We start from the raw sequence: 27,769 nt of genomic DNA on the forward strand, positions 1-27,769 counted from the left end.
AGTGCGGCACTCCCTCAGTAATGCCCCTCCGACAGTGCGGCACCCCACTCAGTACTGCCCCTCCGACAGTGCAGCGCTCCCTCAGTACTGCCCCTCCAACAGTGCGGCACTCCCTCACTACTGCCCCTCCGACAGTGTGGCACTCCCTCAATACTGCCCCTCCGACAGTGTGGCACTCCCTCAGTACTGCCCCTCCGACAGTGCGGCGCTCCCTGAGTACTGCCCCTCTGACAGAGTGGCGCTCCCTCAGTACTGCCCCTCCAACAGTGCGGCACTCCCTCAGTACTGCCCCTCCGACAGTGCGGCGCTCCCTAAGTACTGCCCCTCCGACAGTGCGGCGCTCCCTCAGTACTGCCCCTCCGACAGTGCGGCACTCCCTCAGTACTGTCCCTCCGACAGTGCGGCGCTCCCTCAGTACTGCCCCTCCGACAGTGCGTCGCTCGCTCAGTGCTGACCCTCCGACAGTGCGGCGCTCCCTCAGTACTGCCCCTCCGACAGTGCGGCGCTCCCTCAGTACTGCCCCTCCGAAAGTGCAGCACTCCCTCAGTACTGTCCCTCCAACAGTGCGGCACTCCCTCAGTACTGTCCCTCTGACAGTGCGGCGCTCCCTCAGTACTGCCCCTCCGACAGTGCGGCACGCCCTCAGTACTGACTCTCCAAAAGAACAGCGCTCCCTCAGTACTGCCACTCCAACAATGCGGCACTCCCTCAGTACTGACTCTCCGACAGTGCGGCGCTCCCTCAGTACTGCCCTCCGACAGTGCGGCGCTCCCTCAGTACTGCCCCGCTGACAGTGCGACACTCCCTCAGTACTGCCCCTCTAACAGTGCGGCGCTCCCTCAGTACTGCCCCTCTGACAGTGCAGTGCTCCCTCAGTACTGCCCCTCCGACAGTGCAGCGCTCCCTCAGTACTGAGCCTCCGACATGCGGCATTCCCTCAGTACTGCCCCTCTGACAGTGCGGCGCTCCCTCAGTACTGACGCTCCGACAGTGCGGCGCTCCCTCAGTACTGTCCCTCTGACAGTGCGGCGCTCCCTCAGTACTGTCCCTCTGACAGTGCGGCGCTACCTCAGTACTGCCCCTCTGACAGTGCGGCACTCCCTCAATACTGCCCCTCTGACAGTGTGGCGCTCCCTCAGTACTGCCCCTCCGACAGTGTGGAACCCCACTCAGTACTGCCCCTCCGACAGTGCGGCACTCCCTCAGTACTGCCCCTCCGACAGTGCGGCACCCCACTCAGTACTGCCCCTCCGACAGTGCAGCGCTCCCTCAGTACAGCCCCTCCAACAGTGCGGCACTCCCTCAGTATTGCCTCTCAGACAGTGCGGCACTCCCTCAGTACTGCCCCTCCAATAGTGCGGCGCTAACTCAGTACTTCCCATCTGACAGTGCGGCGCTCCCTCAGTACTGTCCCTCCGACAGTGCAGTGCTCCCTCAGTACTGCCCCTCCAACAGTGCGGCACTCCTTTAGTACTGCCCCTCCGACAGTGCGGCACTCCCTCAGTACTGCCCCTCCAACAGTGCGGCGCTCCCTCAGTACTGACCCTCTGACAGTGCGGCACACCCTCAGTACTGCCCCTCCGACAGTGCGGCACCCCACTCAGTACTGCCCCTCCGACAGTGCAGCGCTCCCTCAGTACTGCCCCTCCAAATGTGCGGCACTCCCTCAGTACTGGCCCTCTGACAGTGCGGCACTCCCTCAGTACTGGCCCTCTGACAGTGCGGCACACCCTCAGTACTGGCCCTCTGACAGTGCGGCACACCCTCAGTACTGCCCCTCCGACAGTGCGGCACCCCACTCAGTACTGCCCCTCCGACAGTGCAGCGCTCCCTCAGTACTGCCCCTCCAAAAGTGCGGCACTCCCTCAGTACTGCCCCTCCGACAGTGTGGCACTCCCTCAGTACTGCCGCTCCGACAGTGCGGCGCTCCCTGAGTACAGACCCTCTGACAGTGCGGCGCTCCCTCAGCACTGCCCCTCCGACAGTGCTGCACTCCCTCAGTACTGCCCCTTTGACAGTGCGGCGCTCCTTCAGTACTGCCCCTCCGACAGTGCGGCACTCCCTCAGTACTGCCCCTCCGACAGTGCGGCACTCCCTCAGTACTGTCCCCCCGACAGTGCGGCGCTCCCTCATTACGGCCCATCCGACAGTGCGGCACTCCCTCAGTACTGCACCTCCGGCAGTACGGCGCTCCCTCATTACTGCCCCTCCGACTGTGCCGCACTCCCTCAGTGCTGACCCTCTGACAGTGCGGCGCTCCCTCAGTACTGCCCCTCCAACAGTGCGGCACTCCCTCAGTACTGAGCCTCCGACAGTGCGGCGCTCCCTCAGTACTGCCCCTCCGAAAGTGCGGCACTCCCTCAGTACTATCACTCTGACAGTGCGGCACTCACTCAGTACTGACCCTCCGACAGTGCGGCACTCCCTCAGCACTGCCCCTCTGACAGTGCGGCACTCCCTCAGTACTGCCCCTCCGACAGTGTGGCGCTCCCTCAGTACTGCCCCTCCGACAGTGCAGCATTCCCGCAGTACTGCCCCTCCGACAATGCAGCGCTCCCTTAGTACTGGCCCTCCGACAGTGCGGCGCTCCCTCAATACCGCCCCTCGAACAGTGCGGCACTCCCTCAGTACTGGCCCTCCGACAGTGTGGCACTCCCTCAGTACTGCCCCTCCGACAGTGCGGCACCCCACTCAGTACTGCCCCTCCGACAGTGCAGCGCTCCCTCAGTACTGCCCCTCCGATAGTGCGGCACTCCCTCAGTACTGCCCCTCCGACAGTGTGGCACTCCCTCAGTACTGCCCCTCCGACAGTGCGGCGCTCCCTGAGTACTGCCCCTCTGACAGTGCGGCGCTCCCTCAGTACTGCCCCTCCAACAGTGCGGCACTCCCTCAGTACTGCCCCTCCGACAGTGCGGCACTCCCTCAGAACTGACCCTCCGACAGGACGGCGCTCCCTCAGTACTGCCCCTCCGACAGTGCGGCACTCCCTCAGTACTGACTCTCCGACAGTACAGCGCTCCCTCAGTACTGCCCCTCCGACAGTGCGGCACTCCCTCAGTACTGCCCCTCCGACAGTGCGGCACTCCCTCAGTACTGCCACTCTGACAGTGCGGCACTCCCGCAGTACTGACCCTCCGACAGTGCGGCGCTCCCTCAGTACTGCCACTCTGACAGTGCGGCACTCTCGCAGTACTGCCCCTCTGACAGTGCGACACTCCCTCAGTACTGCCCCTCTGACAGTGCGGCGCTCCCTCAGTACTGCCCTTCTGACAGTGCGGCGCTCCCTCAGTACTGCCCCTCTGACAGTGCGGCACTCCCTCAGTACTGCCCCTCTGACAGTGCGGCGCTCCCTCAGTACTGACCCTCCGACAGTGCGGCGCTCCCTCAGCACTGCCCCTTTGACAGTGCGGCGCTCCTTCAGTACTGCCCCTCCGACAGTGCGGCACTCCCTCAGTACTGCCCCTCTGACAGTGCGGTGCTCCCTCAGTACTGCCCCTCCGGCAGTGCAGCGCACCCTCAGTGCTGACCCTCCGACATGCGGCACTCACTCAGTACTGCCCCTCTGACAGTGCGGCGCTCCCTCAGTACTGACCCTCCGACACTGCGGCGCTCCCTCAGTACTGTCCCTCTGACAGTGCGGCGCTCCCTCAGTACCATCCCTCTGACAGTGCGGCGCTCCCTCAGTATTGCCCCTCCGACAATAGCGGCACTCCCTCAGTACTGCCCCTCTGACAGTGCGGCGCTCCCTCAGTACTGCCCCTCCGACAGTGCGGCACTCCTTCAGTACTGTCCCCCCGACAGTGCGGCGCTCCCTCATTACGGCCCCTCCGACAGTGCGGCACTCCCTCAGTACTGCCCCTCCGGCAGTACGGCGCTCCCTCATTACTGCCCCTCCGACTGTGCCGCACTCCCTCAGTGCTGACCCTCCGACAGTGCGGCGTTCCCTCAGTACCGCCCCTCCAACAGTGTGGCACTCCCTCAGTACTGACCCTCCGACAATGCGGCGCTCCCTCAGTACTGCCCCTCCGACAGTGCGGCACTCCCTCAGTACTGACCCTCCGACAGTGCGGCACTCCCTCAGTACTACCACTCTGACAGTGCGGCACTCACTCAGTACTGACCCTCCGACAGTGCGGCACTCCCTCAGCACTGCCCCTCTGACAGTGCAGCACTCCCTCAGTACTCCCCCTCCGACAGTGTGGCGCTCCCTCAGTACTGCCCCTCCGACAGTGCAGCACTCCCTCAGTACTGACCCTCCGACCGTGCGGCGCTCCCTCAGTACTGCCCCTCCGACAGTGCGGCGCTCCCTCAGTACTGCCCCTCTGACAGTGCAGCATTCCCGCAGTACTGCCCCTCCGACAGTGCAGCGCTCCCTCAGTACTGACCCTCTGACAGTGCGGCGCTCCCTCAGTACCGCACCTCCAACAGTGCGGCACTCCCTCAGTACTGGCCCTCCGACAGTGCGGCACTCCCTCAGTACTGCCCCTCCGACAGTGCGGCACCCCACTCAGTACTGCCCCTCCGACAGTGCAGCGCTCCCTCAGTACTGCCCCTCCAACAGTGCGGCACTCCCTCAGTACTGCCCCTCCGACAGTGTGGCACTCCCACAGTACTGCCTCTCCGACAGTGCGGCGCTCCCTGAGTACTGCCCCTCCGACAGTGCGGCGCTCCCTCAGTACTGCCCCTCCAACAGTGCGGCACTCCCTCAGTACTGCCCCTCAGGCAGTGCGGCGCTCCCTCAGTACTGCCCCTCCGACAGTGCGGCACTCCCTCAGTACTGACCCTCCGACAGGACGGTGCTCCCTCAGTACTGCCCCTCCGACAGTGCGGCACTCCCTCAGTACTGACTCTCCGACAGTGCGGCGCTCCCTCAGTACTGCCCCTCCGACAGTGCGGCACTCCCTCAGTACTGCCCCTCCGACAGTGCGGCACTCCCTCAGTACTGCCACTCTGATAGTGCGGCACTCCCGCAGTACTGACCCTCCGACAGTGCGGCGCACCCTCAGTACTGCCTCTCTGACAGTGCGACACTCCCTCAGTACTGCCCCTCTGACAGTGCGGCGCTCCCTCAGTACTGCCCCTCTGACAGTGCTTTGCTCCCTCAGTTCTGCCCCTCTGACAGTGCGGCACTCACTCAGTACTGCCCCTCTGACAGTGCGGCGTTCCCTCAGCACTGACCTTCCGACAGTGCGGCGCTTCCTCAGTACTGCCCCTTTGACAGTGCGGCGCTCCATCAGTACTGCCCCTCCGACAGTGTGGCGCTCCCTCAGTACTGCCCCTCCGACAGTGCAGCACTCCCTCAGTACTGACCCTCCGACCGTGCGGCGCTCCCTCAGTACTGCCCCTCCGACAGTGTGGCACCCCACTCAGTACTGCCCCTCCGACAGTGCAGCGCTCCCTCAGTACTGCCCCTCCAAAAGTGCGGCACTCCCTCAGTACTGCCCCTCCGACAGTGTGGCACTCCCTCAGTACTGCCCCTCCGACAGTGCGGCGCTCCCTGAGTACAGACCCTCTGACAGTGCGGCGCTCCCTCAGCACTGCCCCTCCGACAGTGCTGCACTCCCTCAGTACTGCCCCTCCGACAGTGCGGCACTCCCTCAGTACTGTCCCTCCGACAGTGCGTCGCTCCCTCAGTACTGACCCTCCGACAGTGCGGCGCTCCCTCAGTACTGCCCCTCCGACAGTGCAGCGCTCACTCAGTACTGCCCCTCCGACAGTGCGGCACTCCCTCAGTACTGTCCCTCCGACAGTGCGGCGCTCCCTCAGTACTTCCCCTCCGACAGTGCGGCACTCGCTCAGTACTGACCCTCCGACAGTGCGGCGCTCCCTCAGTACTGTCACTCCGACAGTGCGGCGCTTCCTCAGTACTGCCCCTCCGACAGTGCAGCGCTCCCTCAGTACTGCCCTCCGACAGTGCGGCACTCCCTCAGTACTTTCCCTCCGACAGTGCGGCGCTCCCTCAGTACTGCCCCTCCGACAGTGCAGCACTCCCTCAGTACTGACCATCCGACAGGACGGCGCTCCCTGAGTACTGCCCCTCCGACAGTGCGGCACTCCCTCAGTACTGACTCTCCGACAGTGCGGCGCTCCCTCAGTACTGCCCTTCCGACAGTGCGGCACTCCCTCAGTACTGACCCTCCGACAGTGCGGCACTCCCTCAGTACTGCCACTCTGACAGTGCGACACTCCCTCAGCACTGACCCTCCGACAGTGCGGCACTCCCTCAGTACTGCCCCTCTGACAGTGCGATACTCCCTCAGTACTGCCCCTCTGACAGTGCGGCGCTCCCTCAGTACTGCCCCTCTGACAGTGCGGCGCTCCCTCAGTACTGCCCCTCTGACAGTGCGGCACTCCCTCAGTACTGCCCCTCTGACAGTGCGGCGCTCCCTCAGTGCTGACGTTCCAACAGTGCGGCGCTCCCTCAGTACTGCCCCTTTGACAGTGCGGCGCTCCTTCAGTACTGCCCCTCCGACAGTGCGGCACTCCCTCAGTACTGCCCCTCTGACAGTGCGGTGCTCCCTCAGTACTGCCCCTCCGGCAGTGCAGCGCTCCCTCAGTGCTGACCCTCCGACATGCGGCACTCACTCAGTACTGCCCCTCTGACAGTGCGGCGCTCCCTCAGTACTGACCCTCCGACACTGCGGCGCTCCCTCAGTACTGTCCCTCTGACAGTGCGGCGCTCCCTCAGTACTGTCCCTCTGACAGTGCGGCGCTCCCTCAGTATTGCCCCTCCGACAATAGCGGCACTCCCTCAGTACTGCCCCTCTGACAGTGCGGCGCTGCCTCAGTACTGCCCCTCCGACAGTGCGGCACTCCCTCAGTACTGTCCCCCCGACAGTGCGGCGCTCCCTCATTACGGCCCATCCGACAGTGCGGCACTCCCTCAGTACTGCCCCTCCGGCAGTACGGCGCTCCCTCATTACTGCCCCTCCGACTGTGCCGCACTCCCTCAATGCTGACCCTCTGACAGTGCGGCGCTCCCTCAGTACTGCCCCTCCAACAGTGCGGCACTCCCTCAGTACTGACCCTCTGACAGTGCGGCACTCCCTCAGTACTGCCCCTCCGAAAGTGCGGCACTCCCTCAGTACTACCACTCTGACAGTGCGGCACTCACTCAGTACTGACCCTCCGACAGTGCGGCATTCCCTCAGCACTGCCCCTCTGACAGTGCGGCACTCCCTCAGTACTGCCCCTCCGACAGTGTGGCGCTCCCTCAGTACTGCCCCTTCGACAGTGCAGCATTCCCGCAGTACTGCCCCTCCGACAATGCAGCGCTCCCTCAGTACTGGCCCTCCGACAGTGCGGCGCTCCCTCAGTACCGCCCCTCGAACAGTGCGGCACTCCCTCAGTACTGGCCCTCCGACAGTGCGGCACTCCCTCAGTACTGCCCCTCCGACAGTGCGGTTCCCCACTCAGTACTGCCCCTCCGACAGTGCAGCGCTCCCTCAGTACTGCCCCTCCAACAGTGCGGCACTCCCTCAGTACTGCCCCTCCGACAGTGTGGCACTCCCTCAGTACTGCCCCTCCGACAGTGCGGCGCTCCCTGAGTACTGCCCCTCTGACAGTGCGGTGCTCCCTCAGTACTGCCCCTCCAACAGTGCGGCACTCTCTCAGCACTGCCCCTCCGACAGTGCGGCGCTCCCTCAGTACTGCCCCTCCGACAGTGCGGCACTCCCTCAGAACTGACCCTCCGACAGGACGGCGCTCCCTCAGTACTGCCTCTCCGACAGTGCGGCACTCCCTCAGTACTGACTCTCCGACAGTGCGGCGCTCCCTCAGTACTGCCCCTCCGACAGTGCGGCACTCCCTCAGTACTGCCCCTCCGACAGTGCGGCACTCCCTCAGTACTGCCACTCTGACAGTGCGGCACTCCCGCAGTACTGAACCTCCGACAGTGCGGCGCTCCCTCAGTACTGCCACTCTGACAGTGCGGCACTCTCGCAGTACTGCCCCTCTGACAGTGCGACACTCCCTCAGTACTGCCCCTCTGACAGTGCGGCGCTCCCTCAGTACTGACCCTCCGACAGTGCGGCGCTCCCTCAGTACTGCCCCTTTGACAGTGCGGCGCTCCTTCAGTACTGCCCCTCCGACAGTGCGGCACTCCCTCAGTACTGCCCCTCTGACAGTGCGGTGCTCCCTCAGTACTGCCCCTCCGGCAGTGCAGCGCTCCCTCAGTGCTGACCCTCCGACATGCGGCACTCACTCAGTACTGCCCCTCTGACAGTGCGGCGCTCCCTCAGTACTGACCCTCCGACACTGCGGCGCTCCCTCAGTACTGTCCCTCTGACAGTGCGGCGCTCCCTCAGTACCGTCCCTCTGACAGTGCGGCGCTCCCTCAGTATTGCCCCTCCGACAATAGCGGCACTCCCTCAGTACTGCCCCTCTGACAGTGCGGCGCTCCCTCAGTACTGCCCCTCCCACAGTGCGGCACTCCCTCAGTACTGTCCCCCCGACTGTGCGGCGCTCCCTCATTACGGCCCCTCCGACAGTGCGGCACTCCCTCAGTACTGCCCCTCCGGCAGTACGGCGCTCCCTCATTACTGCCCCTCCGACTGTGCCGCACTCCCTCAGTGCTGACCCTCCGACAGTGCGGCGCTCCCTCAGTACTGCCCCTCCAACAGTGCGGCACTCCCTCAGTACTGACCCTCCGACAGTGCGGCGCTCCCTCAGTACTGCCCCTCCGACAGTGCGGCACTCCCTCAGTACTGACCCTCCGACATTGCGGCACTCCCTCAGTACTACCACTCTGACAGTGCGGCACTCACTCAGTACTGACCCTCCGACAGTGCGGCACTCCCTCAGCACTGCCCCTCTGACAGTGCAGCACTCCCTCAGTACTCCCCCTCCGACAGTGTGGCGCTCCCTCAGTACTGCCCCTCCGACAGTGCAGCACTCCCTCAGTACTGACCCTCCGACCGTGCGGCGCTCCCTCAGTACTGCCCCTCCGACAGTGCGGCGCTCCCTCAGTACTGCCCCTCTGACAGTGCAGCATTCCCGCAGTACTGCCCCTCCGACAGTGCAGCGCTCCCTCAGTACTGACCCTCCGACAGTGCGGTGCTCCCTCAGTACCGCCCCTCCAACAGTGCGGCACTCCCTCAGTACTGGCCCTCCGACAGTGCGGCACTCCCTCAGTACTACCCCTCCGACAGTGCGGCACCCCACTCAGTACTGCCCCTCTGACAGTGCAGCGCTCCCTCAGTACTGCCCCTCCAACAGTGCGGCACTCCCTCAGTACTGCCCCTCCGACAGTGTGGCACTCCCACAGTACTGCCCCTCCGACAGTGCGGCGCTCCCTGAGTACTGCCCCTCTGACAGTGCGGCGCTCCCTCAGTACTGCCCCTCCAACAGTGCGGCACTCCCTCAGTACTGCCCCTCCGGCAGTGCGGCGCTCCCTCAGTACTGCCCCTCCGACAGTGCGGCACTCCCTCAGTACTGACCCTCCGACAGGACGGCGCTCCCTCAGTGCTGCCCCTCCGACAGTGCGGCACTCCCTCAGTACTGACTCTCCGACAGTGCGGCGCTCCCTCAGTACTGCCCCTCCGACAGTGCGGCACTCCCTCAGTACTGCCCCTCCGACAGTGCGGCACTCCCGCAGTACTGACCCTCCGACAGTGCGGCGCTCCCTCAGTACTGCCTCTCTGACAGTGCGGCGCTCCCTCAGTATTGCCCCTCTGACAGTGCGGTGCTCCCTCAGTACTGCTCCTCTGACGGTGCGGCACTCCCTCAGTACTGCCCCTCTGACAGTGCGGCGCTCCCTCAGCACTGAACTTCCGACAGTGCGGCGCTTCCTCCGTACTGCACCTTTGACAGTGCGGCGCTCCATCAGTACTGCCCCTCCGACAGTGTGGCGCTCCCTCAGTACTGCCCCTCCGACAGTGCAGCACTCCCTCAGTACTGACCCTCTGACCGTGCGGCGCTCCCTCAGTACTGCCCCTCCGACAGTGCGGCGCTCCCTCAGTACTGCCCCTCTGACAGTGCAGCAGTCCCGCAGTACTGCCCCTCCGACAGTGCAGCGCTCCCTCAGTACTGACCCTCCGACAGTGCGGCGCTCCCTCAGTACTGCCCCTCCAACAGTGCGGCACTCCCTCAGTACTGGCCCTCCGACAGTGCGGCACTCCCTCAGTACTGCCCCTCCGACAGTGCGGCACCCCGCTCAGTACTGCACCCCCGACAGTGCAGCGCTCCCTCAGTACTGCCCCTCCAACAGTGCGGCACTCCCTCAGTACTGCCCCTCAGACACTGTGGCACTCCCTCAGTACTGCCCCTCCGACAGTGCGGCGCTCCCTGAGTACTGCCCCTCTGACAGTGCGGCGCTCCCTCAGTACTGCCCCTCCAACAGTGCGGCACTCCCTCAGTACTGCCCCTCCGACAGTGCGGCGCTCCCTCAGTGCTGCCCCTCCGACTGTGCGGCACTCCCTCAGTACTGACCCTCCGACAGTGCTGCACTCCCTCAGTACTGACTCTCCGACAGTGCGGCGCTCCCTCAGTACTGACCCTCCGACAGTGCGGCACTCCCTCAGTACTGACCCTCCGACAGTGCGGTACTCCCTCAGTACTGCCACTCTGACAGTGCGGCACTCCCGCAGTACTGATCCTCCGACAGTGCGGCACTCCCTCAGTACTGCCCCTCTGACAGTGCGGTGCTCCCTCAGTACTGACCCTCCGACAGTGCGGCGCTCCCTCTGTACTGTCCCTCTGACAGTGCGGCGCTCCCTCTGTACTGTCCCTCTGACAGTGCGGCGCTCCCTCAGTACTGCCCCTCCGACAGTGCGGCACTCCCTCAGTACTATCCCCCCGACAGTGCGGCGCTCCCTCATTACGGCCCCTCCAACAGTGCGGCACTCCCTCAGTACTGCCCCTCCGGCAGTACGGCGCTCCCTCATTACTGCCCCTCCGACTGTGCCGCACTCCCTCAGTGCTGACCCTCCGACAGTGCGGCGCTCCCTCAGTACTGCCCCTCCAACAGTGCGGCACTCCCTCAGTACTGACCCTCCGACAGTGCGGCGCTCCCTCAGTACTGCCCCTCCGACAGTGCGGCACTCCCTCAGTACTGACCCTCCGACAGTGCGGCACTCCCTCAGTACTACCACTCTGACAGTGCGGCACTCACTCAGTACTGACCCTCCGACAGTGCGGCACTCCCTCAGCACTGCCCCTCTGACAGTGCAGCACTCCCTCAGTACTCCCCCTCCGACAGTGTGGCGCTCCCTCAGTACTGCCCCTCCGACAGTGCAGCACTCCCTCAGTACTGACCCTCCGACCGTGCGGCGCTCCCTCAGTACTGCCCCTCCGACAGTGCGGCGCTCCCTCAGTACTGCCCCTCTGACAGTGCAGCATTCCCACAGTACTGCCCCTCCGACAGTGCAGCGCTCCCTCAGTACTGACCCTCCGACAGTGCGGCGCTCCCTCAGTACCGCCCCTCCAACAGTGCGGCACTCCCTCAGTACTGGCCCCCCGACAGTGCGGCACTCCCTCAGTACTCCCCCTCCGACAGTGCGGCACCCCACTCAGTACTGCCCCTCCGACAGTGCAGCGCTCCCTCAGTACTGCCCCTCCAACAGTGCGGCACTCCCTCAGTACTGCCCCTCCGACAGTGTGGCACTCCCACAGTACTGCCACTCCGACAGTGCGGCGCTCCCTGAGTACTGCCCCTCTGACAGTGCGACGCTCCCTCAGTACTGCCCCTCCAACAGTGCGGCACTCCCTCAGTACTGCCCCTCCGGCAGTGCGGCGCTCCCTCAGTACTGCCCCTCCGACAGTGCGGCACTCCCTCTGTACTGACCCTCCGACAGGACGGCGCTCCCTCAGTACTGCCCCTCCAACAGTGCGGCACTCCCTCAGTACTGACTCTCCGACAGTGCGGCGCTCCCTCAGTACTGCCCCTCCGACAGTGCGGCACTCCCTCAGTACTGCCCCTCCGACAGTGCGGCACTCCCTCAGTACTGCCACTCTGACAGTGCGGCACTCCCGCAGTACTGACCCTCCGACAGTGCGGCGCTCCCTCAGTACTGCCTCTCTGACAGTGCGACACTCCCTCAGTACTGCCCCTCTGACAGTGCGGCGCTCCCTCAGTACTGCCCCTCTGACAGTGCGGTGCTCCCTCAGTACTGCCCCTCTGACAGTGCGGCACTCCCTCAGTACTGCCCCTCTGACAGTGCGGCGCTCCCTCAGCACTGACCTTCCGACAGTGCGGCGCTCCCTCAGTACTGCCCCTTTGACAGTGCGGCGCTCCATCAGTACTGCCCCTCCGACAGTGTGGCGCTCCCTCAGTACTGCCCCTCCGACAGTGCAGCACTCCCTCAGTACTGACCCTCCGACCGTGCGGCGCTCCCTCAGTACTGCCCCTCCGACAGTGCGGCGCTCCCTCAGTACTGCCCCTCTGACAGTGCAGCAGTCCCGCAGTACTGCCCCTCCGACAGTGCAGCGCTCCCTCAGTACTGACCCTCCGACAGTGCAGCGCTCCCTCAGTACTGCCCCTCCAACAGTGCGGCACTCCCTCAGTACTGGCCCTCCGACAATGTGGCACTCCCTCAGTACTGCCTCTCCGACAGTGCGGCACCCCGCTCAGTACTGCCCCTCCGACAGTGCAGCGCGCCCTCAGTACTGCCACTCCAACAGTGCGGCACTCCCTCAGTACTGCCCCTCTGACAGTGTGGCACTCCCTCAGTACTGCCCCTCCGACAGTGCGGCGCTCCCTGAGTACTGCCCCTCTGACAGTGCGGCGCTCCCTCAGTACTGCCCCTCCAACAGTGCGGCACTCCCTCAGTACTGCCCCTCCGACAGTGCGGCGCTCCCTCAGTGCTGCCCCTCCGACAGTGCGGCACTCCCTCAGTACTGACCCTCCGACAGGACGGCGCTCCCTCAGTACTGCCCCCCCGACAGTGCGGCACTCCCTCAGTACTGACTCTCCGACAGTGCGGCGCTCCCTCAGTACTGCCACTCTGACAGTGCGGCACTCCCGCAGTACTGCCCCCCCGACAGTGCGGCACTCCCTCAGTACTGACTCTCCGACAGTGCGGCACTCCCTCAGTACTGCCACTCTGACAGTGCGGCACTCCCGCAGTACTGACCCTCCGACAGTGCGGCACTCCCTCAGTACTGCCCCTCTGACAGTGCGGTGCTCCCTCAGTACTGACCCTCCGACAGTGCGGCGCTCCCTCTGTACTGTCCCTCTGACAGTGCGGCGCTCCCTCAGATCTGCCCCTCTGACAGTTCAGCGCTCCCTCAGTACTGCTCCTCCAACAGTGCGGCACTCCCTCAGTACTGCTCCTCTGACAGTGCGGCGCTCCCTCAGTACTGCCCCTCTGACAGTGCAGCGCTCCCTCAGTACTGCCCCTCCGACAGTGCGGCACTCCCTCAGTTCTGCCCCCCTGACAGTGCGGCGCTCCCTCAGTACTGCCCCTCCGATAGTGCAGTGCTCCCTCAGTACTGACCCTCCGACAGTGCGGCACTCCCTCAGTACTGCCCCTCTGACAGTTCAGCGCTCCCTCAGTACTGCTCCTCCGACAGTGCGGCGCTCCCTCAGTACTGACCCTCCGACAGTGCGGCGCTCCCTCAGTACTGTCCCTCTGACAGTGCGGCGCTCCCTCAGTACTGCCCCTCTGACAGTGCGGCTCTCCCTCAGTACTGCCCCTCTGACAGTTCAGCGCTCCCTCAGTACTGCTCCTCCGACAGTGCGGCGCTCCCTCAGTACTGACCCTCCGACAGTGCGGCGCTCCCTCAGTACTGTCCCTCTGACAGTGCGGCGCTCCCTCAGTACTGACATTCCGACAGTGCGGCGCTCCCTCAGTACTGCCCCTCTGACAGTGCGGCTCTCCCTCAGTACTGCCCCTCTGACAGTGTGGCACTCCCTCAGTAGTGCCCCTCCGACAGTGCGTTGCTCCTACAGTACTTTGTAATACTTTGTAACATTGTATTAGCATTGTGAGTAAAATTGAAACCATGGGATAAAAGGGATACACAGGGATTGATTACAGGGAGCTGTGGAGGGCGGCTGTTTCTCAGACTGGAGGGAGGTGGACAGTGCTGTCCCCCAGGTTCTGTACTCGGTCCACTGCAGTTTTTGATAAACATTAATGAATTTGACTTTTAGTACAGAGCACAATTTCAAAATTTGCAGATGACCCGAAACCTGGAAGTCAACAGTGAGGAGGACAGGGATTGACTTCAGGAGGACAGGGACAGGCTGGTGGAATGGGCGGACACGTGGCCGATGAAATTCAGCACAGAAAAGGTGAGGCGATACATTTCGGTAGGAAGAATGTGGAGAGACAATACTCACTAAATGGTACAATTTTAAAGGGGGTCGAAGAAGAGAGAGACCTGGGGGAGTTTGTGCACAGAGGCAGGTGACGGTGACAGGACAGGTTAACAAAGCAGTTCATGAAGCCGATGGGATCCTGGGCTTTATAAATAGAGGCACCGAGCACAAGAGCTGAGAAACTGAGCTCAACCCGCATAAAACACTGGTCCGTCCCCAGCGGGAGGATTGGGTCCAATTCTGGGCACCGCACGATAGGAAGGACATGAAGGCTTTGGAGAGGGTGCAGAGGAGATTTACTAGAATGGTTCCAGGGATGAGGGAATACAGTTACGTGGATAGACTGGGGAAGCTGGGATTATTCTCCTTAGAGCAGAGAAGGCTAAGAGGAGATTTAATAAAATCCTGAAGGGTTGAGATAGAGTAAATAAAGAGAAACTGTTCCCAATGGGTGAAAGGTCGATAACGAGAGGACACAGATTTAAGGTGATTGGTAAAAGAACCAGAGGCGACATGAGGAAAAACTCTTTAGGCAGCGAGTGGTCAGGATCTGGAATGCGCTGCCTGATCGGGCGGTGGATACAGATTCAATAGTAGCTTCAAAAGGGAATTGGAGAAATCCTTGAAGGAGAACAAATTGCAGGGATCTGGGGAAGAGCGGGGGAGTGGGACTGACTTGATCGCTCTTCGAAAGAGCCGGCACAGACTCGATGGGCCGAATGGCCTCCTCCTGGGCTGGACTATTCTAGGATTCTATGAACCAAAGGATAACCTTTCGTCGCTGGGCCCAGCATGTTTCTGTTCTCCAATCAGACGCGTTTGATTCCCTCGGGAGGGGGTCACAGAATAGAAACCGTTCAGTGAAAGGTGAAGAGACTCAATGGAGTCGCCCGCTGGTGGAAATAGAATCTCTTTTAGATTTAATAAAAAACACAACAACTGGAGGCAATTGGACTTTGAGAAAATGCTGAGCTGGGGCTGACACACACTGTGATCACTAATAGCAGGGAGGGCCGCAGAGAGAGACATTGGGCATTGGATAGGGGCAGGGACTTTCAGACAAGGACCCCCCAGATATCACGGGGAACAGCGATGGGGGAGATCCGACAATCTTCAGGCTTGTAAATCCCAAGTGTAGAATCAGCTCCTTCCTGATTTATCTCCTCTCTTCTCAAACTCACTCCTGTCGGACACCGTGAGCCTCCGATTCTCAACAACAGATCATTCCAAATCTCCCAGCTCTGTGATGACACAGGGCAGCTCAGCAACACCTCACCCCACACAGAGAGAAAGCTTTGTCCCCAGCCTTTCACTTCAAAACAGGAAAATAATGCCGGTGGTCCCATCAGTCTAGAATCCTAGAATGATGCTGCACAGAAGGAGCCATTCGGCCCACCGTGCCTGTGCTGGCCCTGTGAGAGAGCTGTCCAATTAGTCCCACTGCCCTGTCGGAGTGGCTGCCTTTCAGCTACTAGTCGGAGAGATGATTAACGGAGGGAATGAGCTCATTTCTCCACCATTGGTTCGCAGTAAAGGTCACAGGTGACAGTGTCAATCTAGTCACTGGGTCCTTCTATAAATAAGCCACACAATTCACCTCCACAAACATCACTGTCCCACTTGAAACAGACTAAAACAAGAGAAGAGAGAGATTCCCAGCATCACCTCCATCGCTTCACCATTCCACATCAGACTGGGTTTTACAAACAGAATTTATCTCTTTCTTATATTTTCAATCAGCTGCCCTGTTTTAGCTTTGAAATTCTGGAGAGAGAGAAATCTGGGGATGAATCCTGGCTCCAGATCGAGGAGAACGGCTCATTGCCTCGAAAAATTCATCTGTCGGAGTCTCAGAAACACCGGGAATAATTCAAATGGAAACCGGATTTTAGCGAAGCTCCCGCCCACATGGATGGGGATTTATTAGTGAGCTGGTGAGTGGGAGCGGGACTGAACTGGCACTGAGCTGGTGGATCAATGAAAGGCTGGTGTAGGGGCTGCTAGTTACTGGTGTAGGGGCTGCTAGTTACTGGTGTAGGGGCTGCTAGTTACTGGTGTAGGGGCTGCTAGTTACTGGTGTAGGGGCTGCTAGTTACTGGTGGAGGGGCTGCTATTTACTGGTGCAGGAGCTGCTAGTTACTGGTGTAGGGGCTGCTAGTTACTGGTGTAGGGGCTGCTAGTTACTGGTCCTGGGGCTGCTAGATACTGGTGTAGGGGCTGCAAGTTACTGGTGTAGGGGCTGCTAGTTACTGGTGCAGGGGCTGCAAGTTACTGGTGCAGGGGCTGCAAGTTACTGGTGCAGGGGCTTCCAATTACTGGTGCAGGGGCTGCTAGTTACTGGTGCGGGGGCTGCTAGTTACTGGTGCGGGGGCTGCTAGTTACTTGTGCAGGGGCTGCTTGTTACTGGTGCGGGGGCTGCTAGTTACTGGTGCGGGGGCTGCTTGTTACTGGTGCAAGGGCTGCTAGTTACTGGTGCAGGGGCTGCTAGTTACTGGTGCAGGGGCTGCTAGTTACTGGTGCAGGGGCTCCTAGTTACTGGTGTAGGGGCTGCTAGTTACTGGTGTTGGGGCTGCTAGTTACTGGTGCAGGGGCTGCTAGTTACTGGTGCAGGGGCTGTTAGTTACTGGTACTGGGGCTGCTAGTTACCGGTGGAGGGGCTGCTGGTTACTGGTGCAGGGGCTGCTGTTTACTGGTGTAGGGGCTGCTAGTTACTGGTGTAGGGGCTGCTAGTTACTGGTGCAGGGGCTGCTAGTTACTGGTGCAGGGGCTGCTAGTTACTGGTGCAGGGGCTGCTAGTTACTGGTGTAGAGGCTGCTAGTTACTGGTACTGGGGCTGCTAGTTACTGGTGGAGGGGATGCTAGTTACTTGTGCAGGGGCTGCTAGTTACTTGTGCAGGGGCTGCTAGTTACTGGTGCAGGGGCTGCTAGTTACTGGTGCAGGGGCTGCCAGTTACTGGTGCGGTGTCTGCTAGTTACTGGTGCAGCGTCTGCTAGTTACTGATGCAGCGGCTGCTAGTTACTGCTGTGGGGGCTGCTGGTTACAGGTGTGGGGGCTGCTAGTTACTGGTGTGGGGGCTGTTAGTTTCTGGTGGAGGGGCAGCTAGTTGCTGGTGGAGGGGCTGTTAGTTACTGGTGGAGGGGCTGCTAGTTACTGGTGGAGGGGTTGCTAGTTACTGGTGGAGGGACTGCTAGTTACTGGTGGAGGGGCTGCTAGTTAATGGTGTATGGGCTGCTAGTTAATGGTGTAGGGGCTGCTAGTTACTGGTGTAGGGGCTGCTAGTTACTGGTGCTGGGGCTGCTTGTTACTGGGTCTGCTATTTACTGGTGCAGGGGCTGCTAGTTACTGGTGCAGGGGCTGCTAGTTACTGGTGCAGGGGCTGCTAGTTACTGGTGTAGGGGCTGCTAGTTACTGGTACTGGGGCTGCTAGTTACTGGTGGAGGGGCTGATAGTTACTGGTGAGGGCGCTGCTCGTTACTGGTGATGGGGCTGCTAGTTACTGGTGCAGGGGCTGCTAGTTACTGGTGCAGGGGCTGCTAGTTACTGGTGCAGGGGCTGCTAGTTACTGGTGCCGGGGCTGCTAGTTACTGGCGTGGGGGCTGCTAGTTACTGGTGCAGCGGCTGCTAGTTACTGGTGCAGCGGCTGCTAGTTACAGGTGTGGGGGCTGCTAGTTACTGGTGCGGGGGCTGCTAGTTTATGGTACTGGGGCTGCGAGTTACTGGTGGAGGGGCTGCTAATTACTGGTGGAGGGGCTGCTAGTTACTGGTGGAGGGGCTATTAGTTACTGGTGGAGGGGCTGCTAGTTACTGGTGTAGGAGCTGCTAGTTACTGGTGCTGGGGCTGCTTGTTACTGGGTCTGCTAGTTACTGGTGCAGGGGCTGCTAGTTACTGGTGCAGGGGCTGCTAGTTACTCGTGCAGGGGCTGCTAGTTACTCGTGCAGGGGCTGCTAGTTACTGGTGCAGGGGCTGCTAGTTACTGGTGCTGGGGCTGCTAGTTACTGATGCAGGGGCTGCTAGTTACTGGTGCAGGGACTGCTATTACTGAGGGAGAACTGCACTGTCACAGGGGCAGTACTGAATGAGTGCTGCACTGTTAAAGGTGCCATCTTTTGGATGAGACATTAAACCACGACACCACCTGCCCTCTCAGGTGGATGTAAAAGATCCCACGGCCACTATTCAAAGAAAAGCAGCGGAGTTCTCCTCCGTGTCCTGGGGCCAATATTTCTCCCACAACCAACATCAGTAAAACAGATTATTCTGGTCATTTATCTCATTGCAGTTTGTGGGATCTTGCTGTGCACAAATTGGCTGCCATGTTTTCTACATTACAACAGTGGCTACAATTCAAAAGTACTTCATTGGCTGTAAAGCACTTTGGGATGTCCTGAGGTGGTGAAAGGCGCCATAGAAATGCAAGTCCTTTCTTTCTACCAACCCTGGAATTAAACTCCTGAATCCACATAAAGTCCTGTGATCCTCACAACACAGCTCCCCTAATCCCGGGCTCAATCCCAGTCATTCCAATAGATTCTGACACTGGTGGCTCATTAGCTCCATTCTAGAATCACAGCACAGAAGGAGGCCATTCGGCCCATCGTGCCTGCTCCGGTGCTAGCTCTTCCACTGGGGCTGTCTGCTCGAAATCCTATTTCCCGCTCTGTCCCCACATCCTGTTCTATTTGCCCTTCTCATCAGAGCCTGAGAGCTGGAGAATCTCTCAACAGTTCACAGTCTTTGCCCCGCTGTCTCTCTCAGCTCTTCTCCCCTGACAAGGTTCCTGAAAGAACAGAGGCAGAGCTTTAGGGGAAGAATAAAGCTGGGATTGGCCTGTGCTGGAGTGCGAGAGCTCACAGTATGGACGGCAGTCATTGAGAGCTCAGTTACTCATCCTTCCTGGAATAAGACAATCGCCTCCTCCCACATTCCAGGCACTCTCAGCACTTTCCAAACTCATTCTTTAAAGCCCCCTCCTTCACTCTCCCTCCGATCACCCTCCACTTCTCTTTCATTCACATCTTCTTATTGCCTCGGAGAAACCCACCAGCTCCTTGTCCTCGCTGAATAAGGAGACACTTGTGAATGAAATGGATCCTTAGCCATTTTCTCTGAGGAACACTTGACATTTCTGAGACTCGTTCAGTTAATAGATCTCGACTTCAAGTTCTGAGCGTGTCTCTCCCTCACGGAGCCTCCAGGTGCCACAAGTCAACCGTAGTTTATGTTTCTTCACAGAATCTCACAGCACAGGAGGAGGCCATTCTGCCCATCGTGCCTGTGCCGGCTCTTTGAAAGAGCTCTCCAATTAGTCCCACTCGCTGCTCTTTCCCCACAGCCCTGCTAATTCTTTCCTTTTCAAGAATTGCCAAAAGAACCAGAGGGGAGATGAGGAGAATCTTTTTACAGCGAGTTGTTGTGATCTGGAATGCGCTGCCTGAAAGGGCGGTGGAAGCAGATTCAATAGGAACTTTCAAAAGGGAATTGGAGAAATACCTGGAGGGAAAGATTTGCAGGGCTCTGGGGAAAGAGCAGGGAGTGGGACTAATTGGAGAGCTCTTTCAAAGAGCCGGCATAGGCACGATGGGCTGAATGGCCTCCTCCTGTGCTGTATCATTCTATCATTCTATGATTCTATTAAATGTACAAAGTCACCTCATCTTCCTTAATGTCCTTCCTGTTCTGATCGATTTAGAGACACATTACATCTTTACTGTCTCCGTGTTGTTACCAGGGCGATCTTCCAGACTGGAATAAAACAATCAACAGCACGATAATCCATTAATTCCTCTGGCCCAGTGTGGTAAACCACTGTATTGTATATTGCCACCTCTGGGTGGCGCTGTGTATGGAGGCATGCCTCAGCTGACTCCACCCACCACTGTGTGGGTTTCGTTCAGACTTGTTCAGTCACTCACGAAGAAGCATGGTCTCTTCTTAGCTAATAAAAGCCTTATTCATCTCTTCTTTCGACTCATCTTCTCTTCTTCGACTCATCACCTTTTATGAAGTAATTGATAAGCGTATCAATTTTATTAGCTAAAAGTTAAATGGCGACACCTGAGGAGCAACAACAGCAACGGATACAGCAGACATTGCTGAGAGCCCTCAGACCACCACGCCTGGACCTCGACCCTCAAGATGTGGGTGCATCAGCCAAGTTTGAACACTGGCTGAGCTGCTTTGAATCCTTCCTCGCAATCTCACAGGTTACAGAGGAGGATCACAAACTGAAAATTTTGACCGCCCAGGTGAGCCATCAAGTATATATGCTAATCCGGGACTCTAATACGTACGTGGCGGCCCTCGAGCTACTAAAAGGGCAATATACGCGCCCAGTGAACACAATTTACGCCCGACACCTCTTGGGATCCCGCAGGCAGCAACCGGGAGAATCGGTAGGGGCATTTGCACGGGCGCTACTGGCACTCTGCAGAGACTGCGATTGTAAAGCGGTAACGGCTGTGGAGCACGCGCAGGGACTCGCCTGTGATGCCTTCGTCAGGGGCCTCCAGTCAGACCACACCCGGCAGAGACTGCTAGAAAGCAAGGAACCCGACCTGAAGACGGCCATTGCCCTTGCGCTCTCGTTAGAGGAGGCCCACCGAAACCTCGAGGCATACCCCCGTAACGGCGCCGAGACATGGCAATCGAAACCGTGGGACACGGGACCGCCGCCCCCGGCACCAACCGCTGCAGCGACCCAACCGAGACAGCAGCCTCCGGTAAGAACTGCTTCGATGCCCAGTAACCAGGCCCAAAAATGCTATTTCTGTGGCCAGTTAAAACATCCCAGAGCGCACTGCCCAGCTAAGACAGCTACCTGCTCGGGCTGCGGGAAGAAAGGCCATTACGCTAACGCCTGCAAGGGGAAGCCAGCCAGCAGCGCAGCGTGCGGGCCGTGGGAGCAGCCATCTTATCCGCCATTTTGTGTACCCCCGGCCGCATGGCATCCGCCGCCATCGTATCCAACGCACTCAACCGCCATTTCGTCACCGGAACCGACCACCGTCTCGGCGGATGACTATAGTGACTCACTAAGCCACATACTGGCCTCCGTGACGCTGGATCAAGCCCTCCCTCACCATCTATCCAGCTCCATGATGGATATCGCGGTAAACGGCCACGCCACCAGTTGCCTGATCGACAGCGGGAGCACAGAGAGTTTCGTCCACCCCGACACGGTACGTAGCCACTCCCTCACGATTCTGCCAACGCACCATCGCATTTCTATGGCGTCCAAGTCCCAGTCAATGGACATCAGCGGCTACTGTGTGGTGACCCTGTCAGTAGGGGGCACTGAATCTCAAAAATTTAAACTGCTAGTCCTGCCCCGTCTTTGCGCTGCCGTCCTGCTAGGGTTGGATTTTCAGTGCCACCTTAAGAGTGTCACACTAGCATACGGTGGACCCCTCCCCCCACTCACAGTCTGCAACCAACAACTTTTAAATCGCCCGCTGCAAACCACCTGCAGCCTTTCCACATTAAAAGTCCCCCCCCCTCCCCTGTTCGCTAACCTCACCCGCGACTGTAAACCCATCGCTACCAAAAGCAGGCGGTACAGTGCCGGGGACAGAGCTTTTATCAGCTCTGAGGTGGAGCGGCTCTTGAAGGAGGGCATTATCGAAGGTAGCACTAGCCCCTGGCGAGCCCAGGTTGTAGTCGTTAAAACCACTGCAAAACGCCGCATGGTAATCGACTACAGCCAAACCATAAACCGGTACACCCAGCTGGACGCGTACCCCCTCCCTCGCATATCTGATATGGTCAATCAGATTGCGCAATACAAAGTATTCTCCACCATCGACCTTAAGTCAGCGTACCACCAGCTGCCCATCCGCCATGAGGACCGCCAGTATACTGCCTTCGAGGCAAACGGCCGCCTCTACCACTTCCTTAGGGTCCCCTTCGGCGTCACCAACGGGGTTTCGGTCTTCCAAAGGGAGATGGACCGAATGGTTGACCAGAACGCGCTGCGGGCAATCTTCCCCTATTTGGATAACGTCACCATCTGCGGCCACGACCAGCAGGACCACGACGTTAATCTAGCAAATTTCCTCCGTACGGCCCAACGGCTGAACCTAACGTACAATAAGGAAAAATGTATGTTTCACACCAAGCGCCTGGCCATCCTCGGCTGCGTGGTGGAGAACGGAGTCATCGGGCTCGACCCCGACAGAATGCGCCCCCTAATGGAGCTACCCCTTCCCCACTGCCAAAAAGCACTGAAGAGATGCCTGGGGTTTTTCTCCTACTACGCCCAGTGGGTGCCCCTCTATGCAGACAAAGCCAGGCCCCTCATCAAAGCCACCTCCTTCCCCCTGACACCAGAGGCGTGTGCAGCCTTCACTCTTATCAAGAACGATATCGCGAAGGCCGCAATGCACGCGGTGGATGAGTCCATCCCCTTCCAAGTGGAGAGCGATGCCTCCGACTTCGCCCTAGCCGCGACCCTTAACCAGGCGGGCAGACCCGTGGCCTTTTTCTCAAGGACCCTCCAGGGCCCCGAGACGAGACACTCCTCCGTCGAAAAGGAGGCCCAGGCTATTGTAGAAGCGGTGCGTCACTGGAGGCATTACCTGGCCGGGAAACGATTTACCCTGCTCACTGACCAGCGTTCAGTAGCTTTTATGTTTAATAATAAGCAGAGGGGTAAAATCAAGAACGACAAGATCTTGAGGTGGAGAATCGAACTCTCCACCTACAATTATGATATCTTGTATCGGCCAGGGAAACTCAATGAGCCCCCAGATGCCCTATCACGTGATACATGCGCCAACGCGCAGAGTGATAGGCTGCAGTCCCTCCACAATGACCTCTGCCACCCGGGGGTCACCAGGTTTTTCCATTTTATCAAATCCCGTAACCTGCCCTACTCCATCGAGGAGGTCAGGACCATGACCAAGAGCTGCCAAATCTGCGCCGAGTGCAAACCGCACTTCTATAGGCCGGACAGAGCAAGCCTGTTCAAGGCCACCCGCCCCTTCGAACGCCTGAGCGTCGATTTTAAAGGGCCCCTCCCCTCCGCTGACCGCAATGTGTACTTCCTCAACATAGTTGATGAGTACTCCCGTTTCCCCTTTGCCATCCCTTGCCCAGACATGACCAGTACCACGGTCATCAAGTGTCTGAATGACATCTTCGCTCTGTTCGGGTTCCCCAGCTATATACATAGCGACAGGGGCTCATCGTTCATGAGCGACGAACTTCGGCAGTACCTGCTAACAAGAGGTATCGCCACGAGCAGGACCACCAGTTACAACCCCCGGGGGAACGGCCAGGTGGAAAGGGAGAACGCGACGGTTTGGAAGGCAGTCCTCTTAGCACTAAAATCTAAGGGCCTTCCGACCTCCCGCTGGCAGGAGGTCCTCCCTGCAGCGCTTCACTCCATTCGGTCACTGCTTTGTACTGCCACTAATGCGACCCCTCATGAGAAAATGTTCGTTTTCCCCCGGAAGTCTACATCGGGAACCTCGCTACCGGCATGGTTGACTTCTCCTGGGCCCGTCCTACTGCGGAGGCACGTGAGGACGTATAAAACGGACCCCCTGGTCGAGCGGGTGCACCTCCTACACGCCAACCCCCAGTATGCCTGGGTGACATACCCAGACGGGCGGGAGGACACGGTCTCCATACGAGATCTCGCACCCTCGGGTACCCCTGAATTACCACCGTTATCCCCCTTACCACCGTTATCCCCCTTACCACTGTTATCCCCCACCACCCCTCCCAACCCAACCCCTGCAGACGGCATGCCAAAGCCCCAGGAATCTTCGCCAACCACCCAGACACCAGACCCGACGTCGGATGCTGCAACACCACCGCCGCCACCACGACGATCAGGACGTCAGACAAGGCCTCCTGATAGACTTAACTTGTAGTACCCTTCACCCCGCCGGACTTCACATTAAACAAGGGGTGAATGTGGTAAACCACTGTATTGTATATTGCCACCTCTGGGTGGCGCTGTGTATGGAGGCATGCCTCAGCTGACTCCACCCACCACTGTGTGGGTTTCGTTCAGACTTGTTCAGTCAGTCACTCACGAAGAAGCATGGTCTCTTCTTAGCTAATAAAAGCCTTATTCATCTCTTCTTTCGACTCATCTTCTCTTCTTCGACTCATCACCTTTTATGAAGTAATTGATAAGCGTATCACCCAGACATCACAACACCTCAATATTACATTCAAGTCCCAGATTCCTGTAGCAGCTGCTCTGTGTGTAGGTCGAGGGCGACAGATCGTTACAGATAAGCTGTTGTACTGGAGACAGCGGCTTTAGTGAAGTCTGATCGAAGGTTTCCCATCTCTGTAACCCCCTCCCACCCTACACCCGTCCCCATCTCTGTAACCCCCTCCCACCCTACACCCCTCCCCATCTCTGTAACCCCCTCCCACCCTACACCCCTCCCCATCACTGTAACCCCCTCCCACCCTACACCCCTCCCTATCACTGTAACCCCCTCCCACCCTACACCCCTCCCCATCTCTGTAACCCCCTCCCACCCTACACCGCTCCCCATCTCTGTAACCCCCTCCCACCCTACACCCCTCCCCATCACTGTAACCCCCTCCCACCCTACACCCCTCCCCATCGCTGTAACCCCCTCCCACCCTACACCCCTCCCCATCTCTGTAACCCCCTCCCACCCTACACCCCTCCCCATCTCTGTAATCCCCTCCCACCCTACACCCCTCCCCATCTCTGTAACCCCCTCCCACCCTACACCCCTCCCCATCTCTGTAACCCACTCCCACCCTACACCCCTCCCCATCTCTGTAACCCCCTCCCACCCTACACCCCTCCCCATCTCTGTAACCCCCTCCCACCCTACACCCCTCCCCATCACTGTAACCCCCTCCCACCCTACACCCCTCCCCATCTCTGTAACCCCCTCCCACCCTACACCCCTCCCCATCTCTGGAACCCCCTCCCGCCCTACACCCCTCCCCATCTCTGTAACCCCCTCCCACCCTACACCCCTCCCCATCGCTGTAACCCCCTCCCACCCTACACCCCTCCCCATCTCTGTAACCCCCTCCCACCCTACACCCCTCCCCATCTCTGTAACCCCCTCCCACCCTACACCCCTCCCCATCTCTGTAACCCCCTCCCACCCTACACTCCTCCCCATCACTGTAACCCCCTCCCACCCTACACCACTCCCCATCTCTGTAACCCCCTCCCACCCTACACCCCTCCCCATCTCTGTAACCCCCTCCCACCCTACACCCCTCCCCATCTCTGTAACCCCCTCCCACCCTACACCCCTCCCCATCACTGTTACCCCCTCCCACCCTACACCCCTCCCCATCTCTGTAACCCCCTCCCACCCTACACCCCTCCCCATCTCTGTAACCCCCTCCCACCCTACACCCCTCCCCATCTCTGTAACCCCCTCCCACCCTACACCCCTCCACATCACTGTAACCCCCTCCCACCCTACACAATTCACAATTCACAATTCAAATCGCTTTATTGGCATGATAAGTTACATCTTATGTTGCCAAAGCATCAAAATACATTTATGGTTTAGCACATAAACGCAGTTCTGTTCATACAGTGTATAAACAGGTATATCCCTGAGTGTATAAATATACAGTCGCATTGTTTATATATATTCTTTTCTTAGTTTACTGGTTATCCCTCTGTTCATGGCAAGCTGTAACATAGTGTGCCGCCAGTGTTATACAGCTTCTCTCCTCTCCCAGTAGGAATGGGAGTTTTTGGTTGTCATTCAGATTTCTGAAATCAGGGCATATTTGTGAGAATTTTTGGTAGAAATTCTCCCTGATGCCCTGATATTTTCCACAAGCTGTGAGGAAGTGCATCTCTGTCTCCACCACTCCCTGACTGCAGTGAGAGCATATCCTGTCCTCTCTTGGCAGCCTGGTCTGCCTGTGTCTGCCTTTTTCGATCGCTAGGCTATGTTCGCTAAGTCTGTACCTTGTCAAGGTTCTTCTCAGTTTGTTATCCTTTACCATGGTCAGGTAATCAGCTATGTTGTATTGTCTGTTTAGGGCCAAGTAGCAATTGAGTTTGCTTTGGGTTTTTGTTGTTTCTGCCCAATATGTCAGATATTTTTCCTTTTGCTTAGCGACGATTGTGTTGGGTCGAATTCTTTGTGTTACCCTGTCACTGTCCTGGGGCTGGTTATTGTTAGTATTGTTAGTAGTTACTTCACTGAGTCCCAGGACTAGTTGACTGAGGGTATTCTTCTTTATGGTCAGCTCTTGGCATTTCAGGGCGTCGTAGTGATAGCATTGGGGATTGCTCATTTGTAGGTGATTCCAAAATTTGGTGGCTCTTTTTTGGATAGTGATTATTAATGGATATTGGCCTAGTTCCGCCCTGCATGCATTGTTTACTGTTTTCCTTTGAGTCCGGAGGATACTTTTACAGAATTCTGCATGTAGGATCTCAATTGGGTGTTTGTCCCATTTTGCAAATTCTTGTTGAGTTAGCGGTCCCCATACCTCACTGCCATAGAGTGCAATTGGTTCAATTACTGATTTGAAAATTTTGAGCCAAATGCTAATTGGGATTTCTATTTGGATTGATTTTTTGATGGCATAGAAAGCCCTTCTTGCTTTCTCTTTCAGTTCATTCACAGCCAGTTTGAAGTTTCCCGTAGAACTGATTTTTAAGCCCAAGTATGTGTAGTTAGTGGTTTGTTCAATTTTGGTTGTTCCTACTGTGAAATTTATTTTGGGTCCCTGATGTTTGGATCTTTGCTGGAACACAAGGACTTTGGTTTTTGGGGGATTTATTGTCAGGGCCCAAGTCTGGCAGTACGACTCCAGCAGGTCCAGGTTTTGCTGTAGCCCCTCTTTAGTAGGTGACAGCAGAACCAGGTCGTCTGCATAGAGGAGGAATTTAACCTTGGATTCATATAGGGTGAGGCCGGGTGCTGTAGATTGTTCAAGTAGTTTTGCCAATCCATTTATGTAAATATTAAAGAGTGTCGGTGAGATTGGCGAGCCCTGCGTCACCCCCCGCCCCTGTGGGAAGTATTTTGTTTGTTTGTCTCCAATTTTAACTGCACATTTGTTGTTTGTATACATTGATTTAATTACATCATATGTTTTCCCTCCTACCCCCGCTTTCGATAAGTTTCAGGAATAAACCGTCATGCCAGATGGAGTCGAAAGCCTTCTGGAAATCTACAAAGCATGCGTAGATTTTGCTTTTGTTATGGTGAACGTGTTTGTCAATTAGGGTCTGTAGGGTGAAGATATGATCGGATGTTCTATAGTTTGGCAGGAATCCAATTTGGCTTTTACTCAAGACATTGTGCTCCTCAAGGAAGTTTATAAGTCTTTTGTTTATGATGCTACAGAATACCTTCCCCAGGTTATTGTTTACACAGATGCCTCGATAGTTGTTTGGGTCGATTTTGTCCCCACTTTTGTATATGGGCGTTATGAGTCCTTTGTTCCAGATATCAGGGAAATAACCGACACTCAGAACCAAGTTGAAGAGTTTTAGGATAGCCAGTTTCATTTTGTTGTC

Source organism: Somniosus microcephalus, chromosome 3 (assembly GCF_052327205.1).
Source record: "Somniosus microcephalus isolate GS21.2 chromosome 3, FLI_Smic_1.0, whole genome shotgun sequence".
NCBI lineage: Eukaryota > Metazoa > Chordata > Chondrichthyes > Squaliformes > Somniosidae > Somniosus > Somniosus microcephalus.